Source organism: Hyaena hyaena, unplaced genomic scaffold, assembly GCF_003009895.1.
Source record: "Hyaena hyaena isolate Hyena2069 unplaced genomic scaffold, ASM300989v1 scaffold_501, whole genome shotgun sequence".
Lineage (NCBI taxonomy): Eukaryota > Metazoa > Chordata > Mammalia > Carnivora > Hyaenidae > Hyaena > Hyaena hyaena.
The window spans coordinates 1,312,716-1,335,158 of record NW_024081135.1 but is presented as its reverse complement, the minus strand read 5'-3'; the positions used below and the strand labels follow the sequence as shown (position 1 = coordinate 1,335,158).

The window sequence follows — 22,443 nt, the reverse complement described above, 5'->3', positions numbered from 1 at the left end:
TTCGAAGCATGGTGTCCACAGATCCCAGGCAAAGGACAGGCTCAGTGAGTAGGAGGGCTGGGGTCAGTTAGTTATGTCTGCCATGGCCATGCTCCTTAGGTCCCATCCTGGCCCTAGGAAGCACTGAAAAACTATGCACAGAAAACCCACAAAAACAAAGAAAATAAAAACAAAAAAAACAACCAGAAACAGGGCACCTTGGTGGCTCAGTCGGTTAAACAGCCGACTCTCTGTTTCAATTCAGGTCATGATCTCATGGTCCACTGGATCAAGCCCTGCATCGGGCTCTGAGAAAACAGCACAGACTCTGCTTGGGATTCTCTCTCACTCCCTCTCTCTCCTTTCCTCCCTTGCTCTCTCTCTTCTCTCTCTCTCAAAATCAATAAATAAACATTAAAAAAAAATTAAGCACCCCCACACCAACCAAACAAAAACACGAGGTGTGCCAAGAGTACGAGTTCACCCTACACCCTAGGAGTAGCTGTTTCTGAAGAGGAAGTTGAAGTTACTCAAAGAAAGGTTTTTATTTTTGTTTTTCGGAAGGTACACCTTTAAAAGATGTAATCGTCTGATTGAACCACGTGGTTGTATCCTTCTGTCGTGTGTATCTGTCTGTATCTCGGGAAAACGCATGCATGACTATCTCAACGGCCTACCAGGGCCTGGCCACAAAAGACAGTGTGCAGTGGGGAGGCGGGGAGGCCTCGGGGAGGAGTAGGGCCTGCGGCAAACCGGAGGCGGGGCTCCAGCCATAGGCAGCCCTCCTCAGCTCCAGCTGCTGCATATATGTTTTCTCATTTCTAAAACATCTTGTGGCCCCGGTTACGCCATTACCCCAGGTCACCCGAGGTGGCCGCAGCAAAGGGCAGGGCAGACTTGCCTGGGGATGCTGAGCAGCCGGGCCCCGCAGGCCCACTGGTTCCCCCAGTGAGGTCATCCAGGAAGCCTGGCATTGTTTCGCCCGGAACAATGCTGAACAATGAGCGACCACATTCTGGTCCTAGTGAAAGTGAATGCCGCTTGGGGAATTGTTTTTAGCGTGACATCTCTGGGGAGGGGGCTTGTTGCCTACCTGGGGCTCAGCGTCTGGGGTTCTGGTTCTTTCCCTCCCCTGATCTAACTGGAACCCCCCCACCCCACTAAAACTCAGGTCCACCCTCAAAGACCCCTCATTGCTGCTGGGAGAGCCTCGCCTGGCTCATTATTAACCCTCAACTACGTTAGGTGTCTACCTCTCCCCAAGCTTTGCAGATGCTCCCCTTGTCACAGAACGGGATGCTGAAGCTTAGGGAAGGGTCCAGGTCACACAGCCATGAGGCCAAAGGTCAGGATTTGAACCCGGATCCTGACTCCACACCAAGAGACAAGGTGGCCTCTGGACAGGGTCCTACCAGGACAAGTCCTACCTCTTGCTCTGTGATTTGCAGAAAAGTAGGTGAGAGTGAACAAGTTTTGCAGAGCATTGGCCTCTGGGACAACACGGGCGGCGGGCAGGATGTGGGCCCAATGCACAGCCACCTTGTCCTCCTGTCCTCACAAAAATGTTTACAGGTGAAAGGTCCAGGGACTGGGTCCAAATATTTTTCTTATCTCATTGGAGGTGGCAAGCACTGACCCAAAGCCCAGAGAACCACAGGCGGCCAACAGAGAAGAAACAAAAAAGACGGCAGCAAGCTGCATGGGAGTGAGGGGGAGGGTTCTGGGGGGGGCAGCAGGCGGGGCCAGGGGGTGGGTAGAGGTGTAGGGGCAGGATGGCCGGTACGGCCCCCAGGATGAGGGCAAGCAGGGCACCCACCACACACACACCCACAACAAAGACACCCCAGGCATGGGGCAAGCAGCCCACTGAGTCAGGGGAAAGGGCAATGAACTAGGGGTCAAAAGGCTGGGTCTAGATCTGGCTCCACTGGGTCATGAGGGCCAAGCCCTGCCCCTGTGCATCTGGGAAGTCCAGGGACAGAACAGAGTGAGGGTTGCCCTGGCAAGCCGTGACTGCTGCGTAAGCACTTCCTGAGAACCTAACCCTACTAAGTGCCGGGCACTGCTCTAGGGACTGGGGGCCCCTAGGAGCCGACCTTCCGGAAGGAAAGATCAATATTTACAAGCAAGACCAGCATGTAGAAGACAGCCAAGCAGGATGAGGTGTAGGGGACAGGGACACAGGAGTTGGTGAGGCCCCTCTGAGGAGGCAAGGTTTCATGACACCAGATGCTCGCTGAGGACTGGCCTTGGGCAGGCCCTGAGTTACACCCTTTCAGGTACTCTCAGCAGCCTGGATGAAGCAGTGAGGCCCAGAGGAGTGACGTCACTTACGTAAAGTCACACAAGCCGGGATCCGAACCCAAACAATGGGCTTCGGGGTCCACACTTTCAAGTACACTGAAACTGAGGTCTGCGTGCAAACATCTGGGGGAATGGTGTTCTCAGAGCAGGGAACGGCCAGTGTGAGACAGAGAGCACAGGGAAATGGGGGATAGGGTGACCGAGAGAGGAAGCCATGTCTGGAGGCCAGGGTTAAAAGCTGGATTTATCCAGAGGCTGGTGGGGGCCCCTGGAGTATTTTGTGCTCAGTGAGGACTCAACTACACAGCCCCTGCTTGTCCCTGTCGGCCTGACAAGCCCTCCCTTCCACTCGGGGAGGGAATTCAAGGGCTCCCTCTGGACTTTTCCCTTCCAGCTTCCCTGTCAGCTACTGGTAGTAGGGACCTAGAGAACCTGAGTCCTTTACCCCTGACACCCCGGAGCCACCCAGCCCCCTCATCATGTGCCAGTACCTGCAGGACTGGCTGAAGGCGACCGCTGTTCTTTATGAAGAGGGATCCCCGAAGGATGGGTGGCCAGAACTCCTTCCCCTTGGCCAAGGGGCCCAACACCAGTGTCACAGAGAAGAAAATGTTGTTGTACATGGAGTCCGGACCTCTCCACGGGTAAAGCCCATGGGTTTGGAAAGAACAGGGTCAGCCTCTGATGCTATAATCTGAGACAAGTGACTTCCCCGTGCCGTGCAGGCACCTACCTGTGACAGTGGGGTGCGAAAGCCTCAAATGTCCCATGCTAACTGAGCACCTACTTAAGCTGCTGGCCCAGGGCCACTGCTGGACAAGGTCACCTCCCTGCCCTCAGGGTGCTAATGTCCAGAAACAGAGGGGAGGGACTCTTCTTGTCCAAGTAACACAAACATTACAAGGAGAACAGGAGGTATGCTTCTGGTGGAGGGTGAATGAGGGGAGCTTCAAGGAGCAGATCCCTGGGACGCCCTCCGGGCTAGGCCCCGCAGGCTGGGGGACCCAGGCTCCTGGGAGAAGGCGGACATCCGCGAACAGTCCCATCTCATGGATTCTGTCTGAGCGGGCTCAGACCCCAGGGCCACTCGGGTCGATTCTGAGCGTACACCGCCACAACTGAAGCTTGGCTAAAGGAGAGGAAGTGGGCAGATGGAGGAGGGCCGCCATGATGTCTAACGGGGGCGCTCAGGGCCTGTTTTGGTGCCCAGGGCAGTGAGTCAGCAGGCAACGGTCGCCTGGCACTGACTCACCAGCCACAGCCTGTCACTCTCCCGTCCGCTTCGCTACCACCCCAGGCCTCAGCCCGGTTTTGCCGGAAGTGGGGGTGGGGTGGGGTCTACCATGATCCTGAGGCGGGCTCTGTAGAACCCAGGATTATTTCTGGAGCCCACAAAAAAAGAGACATGAGAGAAAAGAAAAGCTCAGTTTCCATTTCCGCAAACTTCCCCTTTAAGCTCTAAGAACCCTAAAGCCGCCCTCCTCTCACTGGCTGTGAAAAGCAAACAAGGCAGCCCCTCCCGAGCTCTATAGAAACAGGAGAGAGACAGGCTCTCAGTGGCCAGGCCAGCTAAGGGCACGTCTATGGCCCAACACCCACTCAGAGCCAGTCACCAACTCCCTCACACAGGCCTCTGCCGGAAGTCACATCTCCATGGAAACAGTCAAAGCACGCGTTGCTGAAAGGACATGGGAAGTCACCTCTCTAAGCCTCAGTGTTACCGTCTGTAAGATGGGTATAATATCCCACCTACAGTGTGTGAAGGCTCCTAGGTCAGTAAATGTTTGTAAACAAGGTCCCTGTTCCTCTTTTAAACATGTCTCTACGTAATGAGGAAGGACCTTCTTCCTTCCTAGCGGCACCCATACCTCACCCTCACTTAGAAACGTAGCTCGAGGAGAGTTTGGTGCCTCTGGAACAAAATAGCTTGAGATTTAGTGATACAGACATGGTGATCAACTAGCAATGTCTGCTGCCAGTGCCCTGATGCCTGTGCTCTCTCAGAGCAAAGGGGCTTGTTGCCTGGAATTTTCTCTACCACCCAAAGCCCACCTGAGATCCCCAGGGGGTCCTGAACCACACACATCCTAGGCTTTCTCACACCTCCATGCCTTGGCTCATTCTGTTTCCCGAGTATCGCATGGGTAATCCTTGGGCCACTCCTCAGGACAATGGCCATGAGGACTCTCTAGTGCCTCCCATGGGCTGTGTGGGCCACACCACCTCTGTCCCCATGCTCACAAGCCCATATCTTAATAGTCTGCTTACTGTCACCCAGGGCCTGCTTCCTGACACCTGGTATAAGGCCCAGCACTATAAATATTTGTTGGATGGAACTTTAGGACTCACAACTCTGGAAACACTCCGCATAGGAGTAAATATCTTCTACCATGTAGCTGTTGGGGAGGGGCGGTCCCCAACTAGGGTGAGAGAGCAAAGAACAACAGCAGATGTTTAGGACCCGGGCAGGGCTGTCGACAGAGGAAGAACTAGCTGTGCACACCTTCTGCTAGACAGATGGGGTGTGTTCCCGGCATCTGAGCACAATTCCCCCAAAATGGACACAACTCTACAGAACTTCACCCTCTTTTGATAGACGAGCCCAAAATCTTTAGGAAATCATTTTTCATTAAACAATGTTTTCCCTGAGCATCTTCCAAAATGGACTCTGGAGCGAATTCTCCTGGGTCTCCTAAAGGTTTGCAGGTACTACAGGATCCTAGTGGCTCCTGCACAAAAACTGGAAGGCTCAAAACGGGGCCTTAGAATAGGGGCACATGCATGTGCAAGCCCACTTTCAAGATGGGCAAACTGAGGCCTCAGACACATAGTAGATAACAAGAGCCACCAGCCTCTTTCGCAGATGAGCCATCAGAGCTAAAGAAAGGACCTCGTTTCACAGGGGAAAGCGAGGCGGGAAGGTGGTGGGATCCCCCAAGCTGGTGGCATACGGTGGGTGCCATAGGCTGAAAGTAAAGCTCTTATTCCAAACCCGGTTGGACTGCATCAGATCTACCTCCGTCAGGTTGGTGGCTGTTGGTGCAGCAGCTGTGGCAACTTCCAGGGCTACAAGATGGTGCCCAGAGCAGCTATTACTTGGCTAGAAGAAAAATTCAGCATGAAAATCCATATCAGTGGTGGAGGGGCTCAAGGGAGGATACACATTTCTCAGTTATGCAGCCCATCTTCCAGGGCAACCCCCAGGCACCCTCCAACCCTCTCAACCATTCCCTGAGATTCGGCTAGTGCGCCGACCGTGTTCGCCGAGAGCGTGGTGTAGGGGCTGTGGTGCTGCCTCCTCACTGCCGGCCACCCATGCAGTGACACAAAATGAGGCCACCTCATCCACTGGAAACTCCCTAGAGGCGTGCCCACTAGTTCTGCCAAGCCTGTTTCTAGCAAACCCTGCCACCTACCACGTTGCCTTCAGTGCAAGGACTATTACTGGTGGCTCCCAGCTGCTTGGAGAATAAGCTCTACATTTCCCCATCTGGAATCCAAAGCTCGTTATACTTGATGTTGCCCTTCTCTGCCATCTGAACTCTCCTCTGGTCCTCCCTGATCCCGGGACCTCCTTGTTTTCTCCATCATTGTCCGATTCAATCCTGTGCCTTGAGAACCTGTGGGTTCTCTTATGTTTAGGTAGATCCCTCCCATCCTGAAGACCTGGCCCAAGAGTCACCTCCTTCAGGAAGCCCTTCCTGCCCACCCCATTCTTTCCCCTTGCCTCCTCTGACTCATGTCACCGCCCCATGCACCTGGTTCTGGGCTCTGCTCAGACTGTGAAACCCTGGACAGAGTTCCAAGTTCTCCTTTGAAAGCTCAGTCTGCTCATCTGTAAAGTGGGCCCCTCATCTGTACAACCAGCCCTCACTGAGGCCTCTGGGCTCTTGGGCAGAGCTCCCAGATGACCACGGGTGCCTGACCTTCAGCATGGGCTGGGGCTCTGGCTGAAACTGCAGATGCCTGGACCCACCCCAGCTCCCCTAACTGAATCTTTGAGGTTATTAGACCAACTGCCCCCCCCAAGTGTATCTTAGAATGAGGTGAGGTTGGGAACAGTGGTGCTAACAAACTGGGAGGGGCTTGGTAGCATGGAAAACAAAGTCAACCGATGAAAGAGACTCTTCCTGGCTGATGGGAGTGCATGTGAGCATGCAGAGCTGTGTGCACGTGTGTGTCCATAGACAGCCCATCTCCCCTGCCAGACTATGAGTATCTGTCTGGGCGCTGGGCCTGGCTGGCTCTCACTTCCGCCAGCCCCAGCGAGTCCAGGGACTACCCCCATAACCATGTGCCCAGAGGCTCTCCTATTCCCTTTTGCCACTGCTCCTTACAGTATTCCTAGGGGCCAGGCACTTTTGCCCCCATTTTACAGATAAGTAAAACCGAGGCTCAGAGAGAAATGTGACGGAGCCAAGGTTACCCAGTGAGCACGTGACAGAAATTGAACCCCGGACAAGGCAAAACTCCCTCTATTGGCTTCTTAAGTTAAAAGGAGTTTGAGAAATAAAGGTTGGGGCTGCCAGGTGAGTTATCTGGGCCAGGGAGCTGGGTGGAGCAGGGATCCTGGGGGGACAAGCATCAGAGACCTACCCTGGGGGCAAAATCTGGCACAGCAGGCCTCAGGCAGCATCTCCAAAGACGTAGAGAGTAGGGCACATCACTTGGGACTTGGGAACCCCTCCCCCCCACCTGTCACCCCGGCACAGGGGGTCACTTTTTCCCTAAAGTGGAGGCGGCGGGTGGGCCCTTCCCAACAGGAAAAGCACCTGTCCCTACCATGCCAGCGCCCCAAACCCAAGGAACGGCCCAGGCAAGGACCCAGGAGGCCCTGGGGAGGCCCCAGCTCAGCAGTGACCACTGCTGGACCAAGGCAAACCCTGCCCTCTCTGGGCTGTGGTTTCCACCAGCTGTCCGTCCCACACACAGCTGCATGTGCGACACACACACACACAGCCACCTCTCCTTCCACAAAGGCAGCGTCTCCCCCAGAAGAAAATACACACCACAGATACATCTGTCAGCACCTCAGCTTTCTCAAATATAGAACGAGGACAGGAATAGTACCCACCTCTTTGGGTTGCTGAGACATTAAATGAGCTAATACATATAGCTGACTCTGACCAGAAGAAAACGGGAGCTATCAGGACGATGACCAAATTGAGGCACAGTCTCCCTGAGACCAGTGACGGCCTGGACGCACAGCTAAGGCCCTGCTGGGCATGGCACCTGACAGATCACCTCGCAGAGCCAGGACCAGGGTTCAGGGGCAGGTCAGCCAGTTCTGAGATGCGGGGCATCATGCTAAACACCTCGCCTCCTCTTTCTTTCCTCTCCCACAGTGGGGGAGACCAGTGTCTCTGCGGGGTGCTCTCAGTAGACTTGCTGGCTAGGATGATGCAGGTGTGGGCCACTGTCCCCCTGGGGATCTGAGCACAGGTGTGGGAGCCTCCTGTCACCTCCCGTCCCTAGCCTTGGGGTCAGCTCAGGAGAGCAGCTTGGGCAGCTGCCCACAGATGGGCAGAAGATGCTCAGAGGAGCTGGCGGCCTGGCACACGAGGTGTTGGGGCCCCTCAGCCCGCGGGTGGTGGTGCCCGCCAAGCTGGAGAGATGTAAGTCACAGGGCCCGTGGCCTGACCTTGAGAGCAGACAGAACTTGTGCCGCAAATGCTGCCCAATTGTCTTTTGGATGTATACTAGTTCATGAAATTCAATACCATCAGCTGGTCTAACGTGCCCCTTTTACAGGTGGGGAAACTGAGGCCCAGCACAAGAGCTTCAGTCTCTAGTGTTTCAACTGAGGGTCTAGGTTTTTGGTTGCCTTGCCCACTCCTACTATTTGGAAGCCTAGGACCAGCTTATTGGGGGAGCTCTTTCTCAGACTCTGGGCATGCACAAGTCCCACAAAGGCCCTGCCTGTTTACTCGGCAACCTACCTCCAGTCAGCTCAGGGGCCGAGAGGCTCCTTCAAGTGAGTATCTGGACTGAGACAGGGGGTAAACAGAGGGTCCCACTGGTGATCTGGGGTGGGGAGCGTGGGGGAGTAGTTCTCAGCCAGGGGAGCCATGGCCCACACCAAGCTGGATGCCTCTGGGAAAGACCTCAGTCCCGCCAGGCCCCCTGCAGGACCACTGAGGTCAGAACAGTGAAGAGCTCCCACATTTGTCCCCTGTTCCCCCTCCTGGGTGCTCTCCCTGGACACTGTTTCCTAGGCAACTGCAGCTGTTGGGGACCTCACAGGCTTGAATCACAGAAGGCAGCTCAGTAAGGATCTGTAAGGGGACAGAGGCCCTGTCAGCAGATAGGAACGCAGGTGGACATGCAAACATGACTTACCCCAGACACTGGGAAACTGGGCTTCTCGTGAAGCCCGAGAGGGTATAAGAGATGCCCAGTACCCTGGCTATGGGTCTCAGAACATCTGCTCATGAGGTCACAATGCCCCTTCCAACCCAGCCAGGTACCCAGAGACTGCATACTCCCCAAAAATGACATTGATTAGGAACGTCCCTTAGAATCAAAGCCAGAGGAGGTTTGTCATACTGCCTCTATACATCAGTGCCTGGGAGGCCCGGGGCTCTTACATCTCAGTGCATTTTTGTAGGCCATTTCAGACCCTGGAATGCATATCCCTGCTCTTCTCTATCCTCAAATGATACTTCCTCCAGGAAGGCTTCCCTAACCATCCCCTGTCCATCTCCCAGCAAAACAAATTGCTCAGTCCTCAACTGTAATCCTAGTTCCTTCCTCCCACAGTCAGAGGATGCTCTGGGGCAGAGGGTGGGCCTCCTCGCTGGAGGCAGCCAATGAGGAGGACCCTGGTGTATCATCGCCATAGCAACCTCTCATTCCAATTCCAACTGTTCTCACATCCTGGAAACAAAAAATAGTTACAGCTAACATTATGTGTCTGGCACTACATTGGGCATTTGCTATAATTCTAGCTGGTAGTAATTTTTTATTTTTTAAGTTATTTTTTAAGTTTATTTTTGAGAGAGAGAGAAAGAGAGAGAGCGCACACAGAGAAGGGCAGAGAGAGAGAGGCAGGCTCCCCACCACCACCGTGGAGCCCAATTCGGGGCTCGACCTCACAGACTGAGGGATCATGACCTGAGCTGAAGTCGGATGCTACTAAGTGCCCCAAGTTGGTAGTAATTTTTTAATCATGCTAGATATTTTTATTATTAAAAAAATATTAATTATTTTAAAATATTTTAAAAGCTTAGATCACTTTTCACAGATTATTGCTGCTTGCTTTCCTCCTATAATCAGTCCAAAGGTAACAAGACTTTATAACATTTTCAGACTCTCATAGAACAAAAAGCACACTCTAAATGCCTTAAAAGAATGGACAATCCTCCAGCTGCATAGCTCCAGCTCCAGACGGAAACATCAGCTCCCTGGGTTGAGTGGCCACGCATGCCCGGCTCTGCACCTGGCACTTGGGTGAGGTATTTTCACCCAGTCCTTACCAACCACCCTGTGGATGAGGAATCTTACCCCATCTGAGGCTCAGAGGCTGAGTGATTTGACCAAAGTTGCACAGGCAGGGTTGTGGAATCCTGGGTCCTCAACCACTGGGTTCGGGGGCATCTCCTATGACCTCTGACACCAGGAGGGCCCCCTCTGCACCTGACGTGGGAGGAAACTGAGGCCGGCAGGAGGTAGGGATGTCATTTTGCAAATTAACCAGCTAGGATTAGAGTCCAGGTCTCTGGACTGGGCCCATATCACAGGTACTGACTGGGCCAGCCTCAATTATAAAACAGCAGTAACAAGGATGCCTGCGGGGCTCAGGAGGCTAAGCATCCAACTCTTGACTTCAGCTCAAGTCATGATCTCACAGTTCGTGAGTTTGAGCCCCACATCGGGCTCCATGCTGACAGTGCAGAGCCTGCTTGGGATTCTCTTTTCCCCTCTCTCTGACCCTGCCCTGCTCGCGTGCGTGCGTTCTCTCTCTCTCTCTCTGAATAAATTTTTTAAAAATGGCAGTAACAAAAACATCCACCTTGCTGAGGCTTTGTGCTACATGCTTTACAAGGACCTTTCCTTTTAATTATGTATATGTGCTGGGGTGACTAAATACTGGCCCCTCAGGCCAGGAAGAACTGTTAACTATTGCAATTCATACCACCGAGAGAGCAATTAGGTAGCTAATGGCTAATAATGTGGCTAAAGTCTAGGGTGTGGCTAATAATGAACCTATAGAGGAAAGGGAGGAGTCCAAAGAACAGCGTCCCTGCCCCACCTCCTGGGAGCGCCTCTCACCCTGACCCTCCTGGGAAGTCCCATCCCCCACAGCAGCCCAGGACGTAATCAGCTTATTCACCCTTTAGAGAGCCTGGCTGATCAGAAAGTCTCCTTTTATTCCTTGGGGACAAGGATGCCTGAGATTTAGGCCACACCTATAAATAGTCAAGAAATCCGTCCTTTTTAATTGACTCATCTATTTATTTGGTCAGTCGGTTCCTGCCGACCCCTAAATGGCTACATAATTCCTCCCCGATGCTGTCAGTGGAGAGGAGGGACCCTCCTGGCTTCTCCAGCTTTGCTCTCTGAATTCCCCAGTAGGCACTGCCCCTTGTGAGGCCCCGTTCCCCAAATACGCTCTGCCTAGTTCCACTTTTGCCCGTGCTGCGTCACCTTAAAAGATTTTAGTTGGAACCTAAGTCTGTCAATTGTCAGCTGCAAGCAGTGACCTCAGGAATGTCACTTCCCCTTGAGGCCTCAGTTGCATCATCTGTAAAATGGGCCCTCTCGAATTACACAAGGGCCGGCAGGAGGAAGTGCAATACGCGATTGGATTTGCTCTCAGGAGAAAGGGTCCGCCCCAGGATGGGGAAGAAAGGCTACCTTTCGTTTCACGCTGTTCATCAATAACACTGACTCCGCCCCTCCTTATCACCCAGCAACTAAGTGCTGCGGGGAGAGGCGGAAACAAGCACCCGGGAGCACATACGAAATAAACAGTTCCCCGGTCGGTCCGCTGTCCTGTGTCAAATGAACGAGCAGCCTTCCCAAGGCACTTCGTGCGTGCTGCTGCAGCCCTGTCTGGGTGAGGGCTGGACTGGGCTGTCTGTCTTCCCGAGCAGAAGCCTGTGGTCAAAACAACTGAACAGTCAGTGCCTTTGAAGGGGGGACCTGGAAGCCTCACATGAGGACTTCTGGTTCCAGGCTGCCTCCCCAGAGTGGATCAGGACCAAGCACTCGGCAGGGCATTCAGGGTCGCCAGCTGAGACCTCCCACCCGGCTCCTCTCCCCTGCCCTCTGCCCCAGAACCAGACATGGCAGCCAAGCCACAGCCAAGCCACACCACTTGTAGCATCTGGTGCGGCTTTCCCTGAGGCTTTCGGCTTTCCCTTTTCAGGGCTGCTTGCCTCTCCCGGTACTGCCCTTCCTGTCTAGCGTCTGCCTGCCATGCTTTTGTCATTCCGAGGCCTCTGGGAAAGTTTTTTGCACCCTGTTGCCCACAGTGTCTTCAGGAGACCCTACCGACTGCAGTGACCTGCGTCTTCGCCGGCCCAGCAGCTCCTGGGCTGGGCATGGTAAGGTTGGCTCTGGGTCCCCAGGGCACGGCCAGGGCCCGCAGCACCTCTCTGATGAAGGAACAGACTTTCAACTCTCGGGTTTCAGATGCTTACAGGTTTTCCCCAAACTTCCCCTGACATCAGAGATTCTTGTCTGGGCCTTTCCCCCACTCAGCAGGGCTGGAAGGGGTTGAAAACATACGAACTTCTCAAATGGACCATAAAGGCCAAAGGGAAAATGAAAGGTCTGCCCCACCATGACCTTACGGAGCCACTGGATGTATCTGAGATGACACAGAGCAAGAGAGCCCATGATGATCACGTCCCAGTGTCCTGTGAAGCAAGCCATCAGGCCGCAGGCCTGGTACAGTGATGTATGCCAACCGCTCCGCAGTAAGACAGGAAAAGAAAGCTCACACTCAATTTTCATGTAATTTATAGCTTCGCATGTATCTCACTAGATTGTAAGATCCTAAAAAATGGAGGCTGTGTCTTATTTATATTTGTGTCACTAACACCCGTCACATAGTTTATGAATATAAAATACAATTCATTTTTGAATGTTTATTTTTGAAAGAGAGCAAGAGGGAGGGAGCATAAGTAAGGGAGGAGTGGGGGGTGGGGGACAGAGGATCTGAAGCGGGTTCTGAGCTGACAGAACAGAGCCCCAGTGCAGGGCTCCAACTTGCAAACCACGAGATCATGACCTGAGCCGAAGTCAGACACTTAACTGACTGAGCCACCCAGTGCCCCATAAAATTAATTTTTTAAGGAAAATGGGGGTGGCTTGTCTCCCCAGAAGCCCGCATCCAGGCCTGGCCACGTGGGGATCCGCTGGGATCCCAGACAAGGCTAGAGAAGGATGGGAACCAGTACCTAGAAGCCGCCTGGGCCCCAGGGGCCTTCCAGAGCTGCTGCAGCTTTTCTAATTTTGTTTCTTTTCAGATGAGAAGTTCCTGGATGTCTGGGCTATGTAATGTGACTCAATCACCCCTGAAAGTAGTCCTGGATGTCTGGATTATGTAATGTGACTCAATCACCCCGGAAAGTACTTTAATACAACCATTTATACTTACTAAGACACCTTAATAAGAAATATTTGCATCAAGCTTTTGAATACATCAAACTGCTTTCTCCTCCTTGCTGCCAGTTAGCCTGGTGGGCACCACAGTCCCCCTTTTACAAATGGGGCACCCAAAACCCAGGCAGGAGATGGGACAGGCCAGGGGTCACAGAGCCAGGAAGCAGCAGAGCATGCATGGACTATTCTCTCGACAGCCCTGGGTGGTTATGGGAGGAGTGGAAGCCCTAGGTCTCAAGGTGCCATGTGACCTTGGGCGTGTCACGGCATTTCTCTGAGCCTCAGAAAGCTCACCACAAGGAAGGATGGAGGCAGACGGGCTCAGAGAAGCAGCTCATGTTCCCAGACTGCTTCTCCCCTCCACCCAGAGACAAGACCTGGTTATGCACATGGACTGGAACCCCCATTCCACTCTGCAACCGGACAGTGGTTTTTGTGACCGTCTGTGACATCTCTTCCTTCTGGCCTTGTTCCTCATTCTGTGCCCACTGCCCAGCACTGGGCCTGGTATACAGCAGGTGTTCCACAAATGCTTACCATGTGAGTGAATGAACAAAGGAATGCTACCTAAGTGATTCTGTTCATTCAGCTGTGAGATCCTCACAGGATGGGAGAAAGTCTGGAGGGAATAATCTAGAAAAGAGCAGCACCCTGTGGAAGGAGAGCAGGGCGGGGAGCCTGGGCCCGGAACAGAGCACCCCAGTCCCGTCTCCCACATTCTCTGCGTGGCTACAGCAGTGCTGCCAGGCACCTCTCTGAGGCTGGCTTTTTCACCCGTGACACAGAGAACATCAGACCTTTGTCACAGGCCTGTCTCATGGCTCAGCTAAGAAGCAACTGTAAAGTCTGGGGCGTCACTGGGGTCAATAGGCATCTCCGTGTCAGAACCAGACCTTGTGAGTCAACTAGGCAGACTCTTAGGGTGCCCGGATGAGGGCGCCGATGCCCGAGGAGGCCACATCTCAGAGCCTCCCCGAAAGTAGGGCCATGGCTGGATGAGGCACGGCTCCTGGGGACCGTCCACAACCTCGCTCAAGCAGCGGTTCAGCCCAGTTTGTAGGAATGGCCTGGATCAGGGAGGTTGCAAGGTAAGCCAGCCAGACTGACAAATACTGCACAGGGACTCACCGTAGAGCTGAGATTCTAACTGAACTGGATGCCCAGTATTTTATCTAGCAACCTCACTCAGAGTGTCTGGGGGATCCCTGTTGTCACTGTCCCCCGCCTGCCCCCGGAATCCAGCATAAAATATGACACCCAGGAGATAAAAGTGATCAAATACTTTGGCTGTCTGGTCTGAAAACTTCAACCTGAGTGCAAATGAAACAAATACCCTGGGATGGAAGGGTTGCACTCTGCTGCAGGTGTGCTCCTTTCTTTCTTCCCACCCAGAGGAAGCTTCTTACCTGAGCAGGGATCCAATCCCAAGGATGTCCTATAGTTCTCACCTCACATGCCCCGAATGCCATATCCACCCATCCTGCCCCCTGACAGACATTGCTAATTGATCACGGCATCCTTCCCATGGGTCAGAAGCCAGCCTAGAGTCCTTATTAAAACATGGTCTCGGGGTGTGGCTGGCTGGGGGGCTCAGCTGGTTAAGTGACCGACTTTGGTTCAAATCATGATCTCACAGCCTGGGGGTTTGAGCCCTGTGTCAGGTTCTGTGCTGACAGCTCAGAGCCTGGAGCCTACTTCCGATTCTGTGTCTCCCTCTCTCTCTGCCCTGCTCCAGCTCACGCCCTGTCTCTCTCTCGAAAATAAACATTAAAAAAATTAAAAACAAACAAACAAACATGGTCTCTCTCTGGGCCTCAGTAACCTGACAGACAAGAGAAATCTCTCATGGAGCGCTTGGATGGCTCAGTCCATTGAGCATCTGACTTGATTTTGGTTCGAGTCATGATCTCGAGGTTGGTAGGTTGGAGCCCCATGTCAGGCTCTGCACTATTAGCATGGAGCCTGCTTGGGATTCTTTCACTCCCCCTCCAATGCTCCTTCTCAAAATAAATAAACTTAAAAAAAAATTCTCTTTCTCTCTCTCCTTTTACCCCTCTCTCCCAATCGTATACCCTCTGTCTAAAATTTAAAAAAATGAAAATTAAAAAAACAAAAAAAGAAAGAAAGCTCTCATGTTGCAGGCATGGTCAGGACAGGCAGGACACCCAGAAAAGACTAGAAAGGAATCAAACAGAAAGAGACAGTAGAACTCGACCTGAAAACACAAATCTCTACTCGTGTGCAAGGTAATGTGGGAACTAAGCTTGGCTGGGGATGAAGAGCAGAGGAGCCATTAAAAACTGCCTTTGGCAGGGGTGCCGTGGGGGGCTCAGGTTGTGATCTCAGGGTTCCTGAGTTGAGCATCGGGCTCTCTACTGTCAGTGCAAGAGCTCCCTTCAGATCCTGTCTCTCCATCTCGCTGCCCCTCCCCCCTCTGCCCCTCCCCTGCTTCAGATCCTGCTGTCCCCTTCTCTCCCCCTCCCCCACTCCTGTGCCCTCTCTCTGCCCCTCCCCCACACAAGTGTGCTCTCTCTTTCAATAAAATAAACATTAAAAAAAAAAAAACCTGCCTCTGGCTACTCCTCGGGATGAAGGCATATGGCACAGGAGTGAAAATCTATTACGAGGAGCCACGACAGAGGGTGTGCTACCAAGCTGCCAGGCTGGAGGGGGTGCAGCCCTGAAGCACACGAAAGACCCTATGGGGCATGTGCACTGATGTCTGCTTTATAGAGAACACTGAGCCTAGGGAAGGGGACCATCACAGCGAGCTCCTAAACGGCAGAGCTGAGGCTCACATCCAAAGCTGGGCACTGCTACCCAGGAGTTCCCCGGAAAAATGATTCCAGACCCTGGTTTTACACAGGAGGAAAACAAGGGCCCAGAGAAGGCAAGTGACGTGTCCAAGGTCCTCCAGGAAGTTGGTGGGGAAGTGGGTAGATAAAGATGGCGCCATGGGGGCCCCTTTGGGAGACTAGGTCGGAAGACTGACTCAGGGGTGCTCCGGGCAGCCAGCCCCTCCAAACCCAGAGCTGTTTGCAGCCTTAGGAATCCAGAAATCCAAGCCTGGGTGTCTGGACTTATCTGCAGGCTGAGAACAGACTGACAGATGGGAACATGTCCTGGAAACCCCAGCCAGGTTTCACGTCGGTGGACAACTCTGGTCTCTGAAATGCCCCGCCAGCTTCCGGAAAAATACAAACAATCAAAAAACTGTGATATTGTGATTTATAATAAATAAATATATATATATATGTATCTATATATCTATATATCTATATGGTCTTGGTCCCCAAAGCTGGCAGAGCTCCAAAAATTCTTGTCATTGCCTAAGTGAGGAGAGTGACAAAGGTGCCTTTTGTCATGTTAACGAGGGATTCTAGAAAGTACCTAAGGATGGGGGCTGGTGGCTAGGGCGTTGGAAGTTTCAGTCCCCACCCTCTGACCTTCACCGAAAGGAGAGGGAAAGGAGAGGAATGGGAGACGGAGTTAAATCACCCACAGCCAAGGATTTAATCAATCGCGCTTAAGTAATGAAGTCTCCATAAAAATTTATTTTATTTTATTTTATTCTTTGAAGCCTCCATAAAAATTTAAAAGGACGGGGTTCAGAGAGCTTCCAGACTGATGAACACATGGAGTTGGGGAGAGAGGCACCAGAGAAACTCTGGGCCCCCGTCCCTGTACCTCGCCCTATGCGTCTCCTCCATGTGGCTGTTTGGCCGGTGCTGAGTTATGTCCTTTAATAAACAGACCGCTAATCTGGTCAACAAAATGTTTCTCTGAGTTCTGTGAGCAAATTAATCAAACCCAAGGAGGAGATTGTGGGAACCTCCAATTTATAGCCAGTTGGCGAAAGCACAGGTATAGGTGGGAGTTGGGGTGGCGAGAGGCCACTGAATCATTAACCTGCAGAATCTGACGCTATCTCCAGGTAGATAGTGTCAGAAGCGAGTTAAAAGGTAAGACTTCCAGCAGTGCTGGAGAATTGCTTGGTGGTGTAGAGGGAAAACCCCCTCATTAGAATCATAACATTTCTCCTTGAAAAAAAACCCCATCCGATGGGCCAAGAGCCAAGACAGGAAAATAAGCTAGGGAATCTTCTCTCCCCCCACCTGACTGCCCAAGCTTTCCCACATTGGTGAGGCCAGAGGAGGAGGCTCCTGCTCACCCTGGTCGTCCAGAGGCCCCAGCTCCCAGCAGCTGCTGTGTGGAACCGACCACCAGCAAAGACACACGGCTGACCTGGGGTCGGCCACTGCCTCTGGAGCCTCAAATTTCTCACCTGTCACATGGGGACAGTAATAACTACACTATAAAATAATGTGAGTATTACAGATGGAAAACCTTTCTGAGAACTAACTGCAAAGGGCCACATATGCTATTATTGTCCGTTTATGCAGACAGCCCTGACAGAGGTGCTAGAAGCAATGGACACCAGGATAGTAAGAATGGTAATTATCAGCACTGTGTAACGAGCGAGGGCTGCGTGCAGTCGCTGTGCTAAGAACTTTCAGAGTTTCTCTTCCATGATCCTCCAACCAGAGGACAGACTCAATCATTCTACATCAGGTCTATTTTGAGAGGACTCTAGGTCCCAGAGATGTTAAGTGACATGCCCTGGGCCACACAGCAAGGTCAAGGCCAAGGCCAAATGACACTGACACCCAGATGTCATTGGCCAATGTCATCTGGACACATGAGCTGAGGTCTTAACCACACATCCCCTCTCTCTAAAGGGTATATTTTTCAAACCCCTGAATCTGGTTGGGTATTCATAGTGTATCTGGTTTACTGAATTGTTCTCTTGTTTCCCAACAGAGGAAGGCTAGCAGCCTGGGAGCTGCTTCTCTAGGATGAGTTTTTTTTTTTTTTTTTTAAGTGTTTATTCCTTTTTGAGAGACAGAGAGACAGAGCGCAAGCAGGGGTGGGGCAGAGAGAGAGGGAGACACAGAATCTGAAGCAGGCTCCACGCTCTGAGCTGTTAGCACAGAGCCTGACATGAGGCTTGAACTCACACACCATGAGACCATGACCTGAGCCAAAGTCAGACGCCAGGCACTCTGTCTGGGAGGAGTTGTTTTAAGTCCACTGCTCCTTAACTGCTGTTCCCTCCCCAGGGAGGGGGCATCTCTCCCTCTTGATGCGTCTACACTGTCACTGCTGATAGGCAAAGGCTTAAATTGGGGCCATCTCCGAGCATCAGTTACTCGGCAGCATGTGCTCAGCACTATAAAAACGCACCCCCCACTTAGGATAGCGATTCCAATTTTCTGAAACAGACCAATGTGTAAAGATGCCCACTCAGAGATGCTCACTGCTTTGGTTTGGCAAGATGAAAAAGTTCTGGAGATTGGTTGCCCAACAATGTGGATATACTGAACACTATTATACTGTAGACGTAAAAATGGTTAAGATGGTTAATTTTATGTTATGTATATTTTACCACAATTAAAAATAGAAAGAAAAAAAAAGATGTTCACAGCAGAGTGGTTTACATGAAAGAGAAACTACAAACGGCCGATCTCTCATCACTATAGGATTAATGAAATAAATGATGGTTTACTCAAGCAAATCTAAACAAATTAAGAAAGGGCGGAGATCAGCAAACCTCAGCCCCTGGGCCAAATCTAGCAGGTTAGTTTTTATAAATAAAGTTTTATTGGCATGAAACTACACCTGCTCATTTGCATATTGTCTAAGACTGCATTCTGGCTACAACCGCAGAGAGCGAGACAAACCCCACTGAGATCAGTGGAGGCAAAACCACATGGCCCCTAAGCCCAAAATACATCCGATCCAACCCTTTAAAAAACTTGCTGACCCTGACTTAGAAGACCAAAAACCCAGAAAAACGCTTAGAAATATGTTAGGGGGTGGGGGCGGGAAGTTGGCTCCCAAACATGGCTACACTGTGAATTCAAATTGAAAAGGAAACATTTAAATAATGTATATTTACCCACACATTTATAAATGCACTGTTAGATGGTTATGTTTGGATGGCTGGAACAGAGGTAAATTACATTTTCTTCTTTTGATTTCTCTGTGCTCTCCAAATTTTCTGTATTAAAAATATATTACTGAGGCGCCTGGGTGGCTCAGTCGGTTAAGCATCTGACTCTTGATTTCAGTTCAAGGACTTGAGATTGAGCCCCCAGAGTCAGGTTCCCTGATGGGCGTGAAGCCTGTTTAAGGTTCTCTCTCTCTCTCTCTCTCTCTCCCTCTCTCTCTCTCTGTCTCTCTCTCCCTCCCTCTGCCTCTCACCCCCACTCACAAGCTCTCTCTCTCTCTCAAATAGAAAAAAAAGGGGGGGGTGCTTAGGTGGCTCAGTTAGTCGAGCAGCCAACTTCAGCTCTGGTCATGATCTCACAGTTCGTGGGTTCAAGCCCCACATTGGGCTCTGTGCGGATGCTCAGTGCCTGGTGCCGGTTTTGGATTCTGTGTCTCCCTCTCTCTCTGCCCCTCCCCTGCTCATGGTCTCTCTTTCTATCTCTCAAAATTTTTTTTTAAAAATAGGAATAAAAAATTGGCTCACCTGGGTGGCTCGGTCAGTTCAGCATCTGACTTTCGCTAAGGTCATGATCTCACAGTTTCTGAGTTCAAGCTCCACATCGGGCTTACTACTGTCAGTGCAGAGCCTGCTTCAGATTCTCTGTCCCTCTCTCTCTCTCTGCCCCACCCCCCATGCACACACACACACTTTCTCTCTCAAAAAAGATTCTCTCTCTCTCCCCGCCTCTGCTCCTCTCCTCTATGTGCTCTCTCTTAAAGTTAAAAAAAAAAAATTAAAAAAACAAAACTCACTCTCTCTCTGCCCCTCAGCCCTGCTTGTGTGCTCACTTTCTCTCTCAATAAATAAATAAATAAAATACAACACATTACCTCCCAACACTAAAAGAAATAATAATGACGTGGCCCAATAGCAGTGTTAGCTAAGGCTATAGTGACACCATGGCGCTGTATAAATGTATCAAATTAAAACGTTTAACACCTTAAACTTATACAATGTTGTGGGGCACCTTGGAGGCTCAGTCCGTTAAGTCTCCAACTTCAACTCAGTTCATGATCTCACAGTCGTGAGTTTGAGCCCCGTGTTGGGCTCTGTGCTGACAGCCAGCTCAGAGCCTGGAGCCTGCTTTAGATTCTGTGTCTCCCTCTCTCTCTGGCTCTCCCCTGCTCATGCTCTGTCTCTGTCCCTCTCTCTCAAAAATAAATAAACATTAAAAAAGAAAAAGAACTGTCTAAAAAAACCTGACATAATATTGTGTCACATATATTTAAATTTTTAAAAAATGTTCACTTTTATGATCAGGGCAAACAAACAGTAAATACCATTTTCTCACTGCCTGGGCTCCTCTAAGGAGGTGTGATGAGGGGACACAGGTCCCCGGGAATTCTTTTGGCAAGCCCAGGGAGGTTCTGGCCAGGGAGCTGAAATTAGAACATGCAGGGATGCTTGGGCTGATTTTGTGAGGCCTGTCAAGTGCTCCACACCTCCACCATGACGACAAAAAGACCATGACCCCTGGCACCACACGGGCGGTCTTTCCAGTCCTCCTGGGTGCATTTATTGCTCCATCTTACAGGTGGGGAAACTGAGGCTCCGAGGAGTTCAGGGACTCTCCCCTTGAGGTCACACAGCTGGCAAAGGACAGAGACGGAATCTGAACCCAACACTATCTGCCCCTCCAGCTCCCCGGACTTTCCACTAGAGGGGTTGTGCATGTCAGGAATGATTGTTTGGGCCATTTCCTTGACAGCGCAGTCTGCAAAACAACTGAAACCAGCCGGCCCTCCATCACCTCCCGCTGTGCACGCCCAGTGTGTGTGGGGGGAGGGGGGGCAGTGAGTAGCAACTAGCATCCCATTTCTCAGATGGGAACCTGGAGGGCTCAGGGAGGAGGGCCACACCACACCTGCATGCCCGAACAGAGGGGACAGCTTCTGTTCTCAGAAAAAGTAAACTTAAAGGGCTGCGTGGAGGAGGCGTCATACAGGCCTGAGAGCAAACCCGCTTCTCCACCTCCACTGGCTCACCTGTGAAATGGGTTCCCACCAAGTGGGGATGGATCAGCAAATCTCGGAGGAGAGAACCGGGGACTCGTTGTTGCCTATGAAGCCAGCAGACCAGATGGGGGCTGGGCCCCTTGCACAAGACTCTTTATCTGGAAGCAGAACTTAGACTCCAGCTTTGGCCACAGGCCTCTGGCTTCCAGGCTGCCCCGGGCTACTCATTAACCAGTGCAAGGCCTTGGGAAGGGACCGGCAGGGGAGTCTGGGCTGGCGGGGGGGGGGGGGGGGGGGGGGGGGGGGGGGGGGGGGGGGGGGGGGTGAGGAAGGGGTGGGGAGAGCAGTGCTGGATGGTGTGGACACCAGGGTCAAAAACCTGGAGTTCAAATCCTTCCCAGCTGGGTGACCTTGGGGGGAGTCAATTCAACTCTCTCGCCTCAGTTTCCCCACCTATTCAGTGGAGCTAATATCCATATCTAACTCAGAACGGCTACTCTCAAGACTGCAGGAGTCTGTAAAGTGCCTAGCGGTACCTGATACAGAGTAAGTGCTCAGCAAATGTATCTGTCATTTTTACACAAATAACAGCAGCATCCACATCTTAAGACTGATGTAGGGGAAAGTGTGCTCCTGTACCTTGAACCTCTCAGGGCCATATCGGGCATGCCATTACAGTCCAATACTGACATTTGTGACAACTATGGCAGTGACTCTGGAGGCTGACATGGACCGGAATGTCTCCATTCCCACTCAGCAGCTGGCCAGGGAGGTGTCCCAAGCCCCCAGGGATACACTTGCCTGATTTTCCATTTCTGACGTCACAGCATAAAGAACAGGTCTCCAGGGGGCTGAGGTGGCCCGGAGGGGGGGTGAGGAGTAGATTATAGGGATGGGAGCAGGTCCACCATGGGCAGCCATGGCTTGAAGACATGGCCAGGGTCTTCAGGGCCTTTCTCCTAGTCCTAGCTTCCCAGGTAACCCCAAATCCACCAAACTCCATCTCAGGACCAGTGGGAGCTTGGTCAGGACATTACCTACCCCCAAACCCCCCTCCCTGGGAGAAGTTTCTGCCCAAGAAGCCAGAGTGTTCAAATTCCACAGCAGAGTTTACTAATGGGCCATGAAATCAACTTAAAGGGTCAGGGCTATCACCTTCATAAAAATGGTATAACAGAGCCCTAAAGATGGTGAGGATGGGAGTTATCCGTGACGCTGGTTTCACTTTCGTGTGTGTGTGTGTGTGCGCGTGTGTGTGTACATGGGAGCACACCGGTAGCATCCTGTCGTAAATCTATTTCTTACTGAACGTCATAATGAAGAAACTTTGAAAGCCCCAATAGTAAGGATGTTCTAAACCCAGGTAAATAAGTCATCTGTAGAAACGTCTGATTCCTGCCCCATTAACCCCCTTGTAAAAACACTGTGATACTGAACTGGGGGGAGAGGGGGAGGAAGCTTCTGTAAATATGAGACAGTCAGCAAAATGTCATTAAGGTCTGTAGATTAGATAACAGAATTGTGTCAATGTTAAATGTCCTG

At 51.7% G+C, this 22,443-nt stretch overlaps 1 protein-coding gene across 4 annotated transcripts in view; it reads right to left on the bottom strand.

Moving 5' to 3' along the window:
- Window positions 1-22,443, bottom strand: part of SLC6A6 (solute carrier family 6 member 6) — an 84,517-nt gene that overhangs the window by 49,381 nt on the left and 12,693 nt on the right. The gene's annotated exons all lie outside the window — the stretch shown is intronic.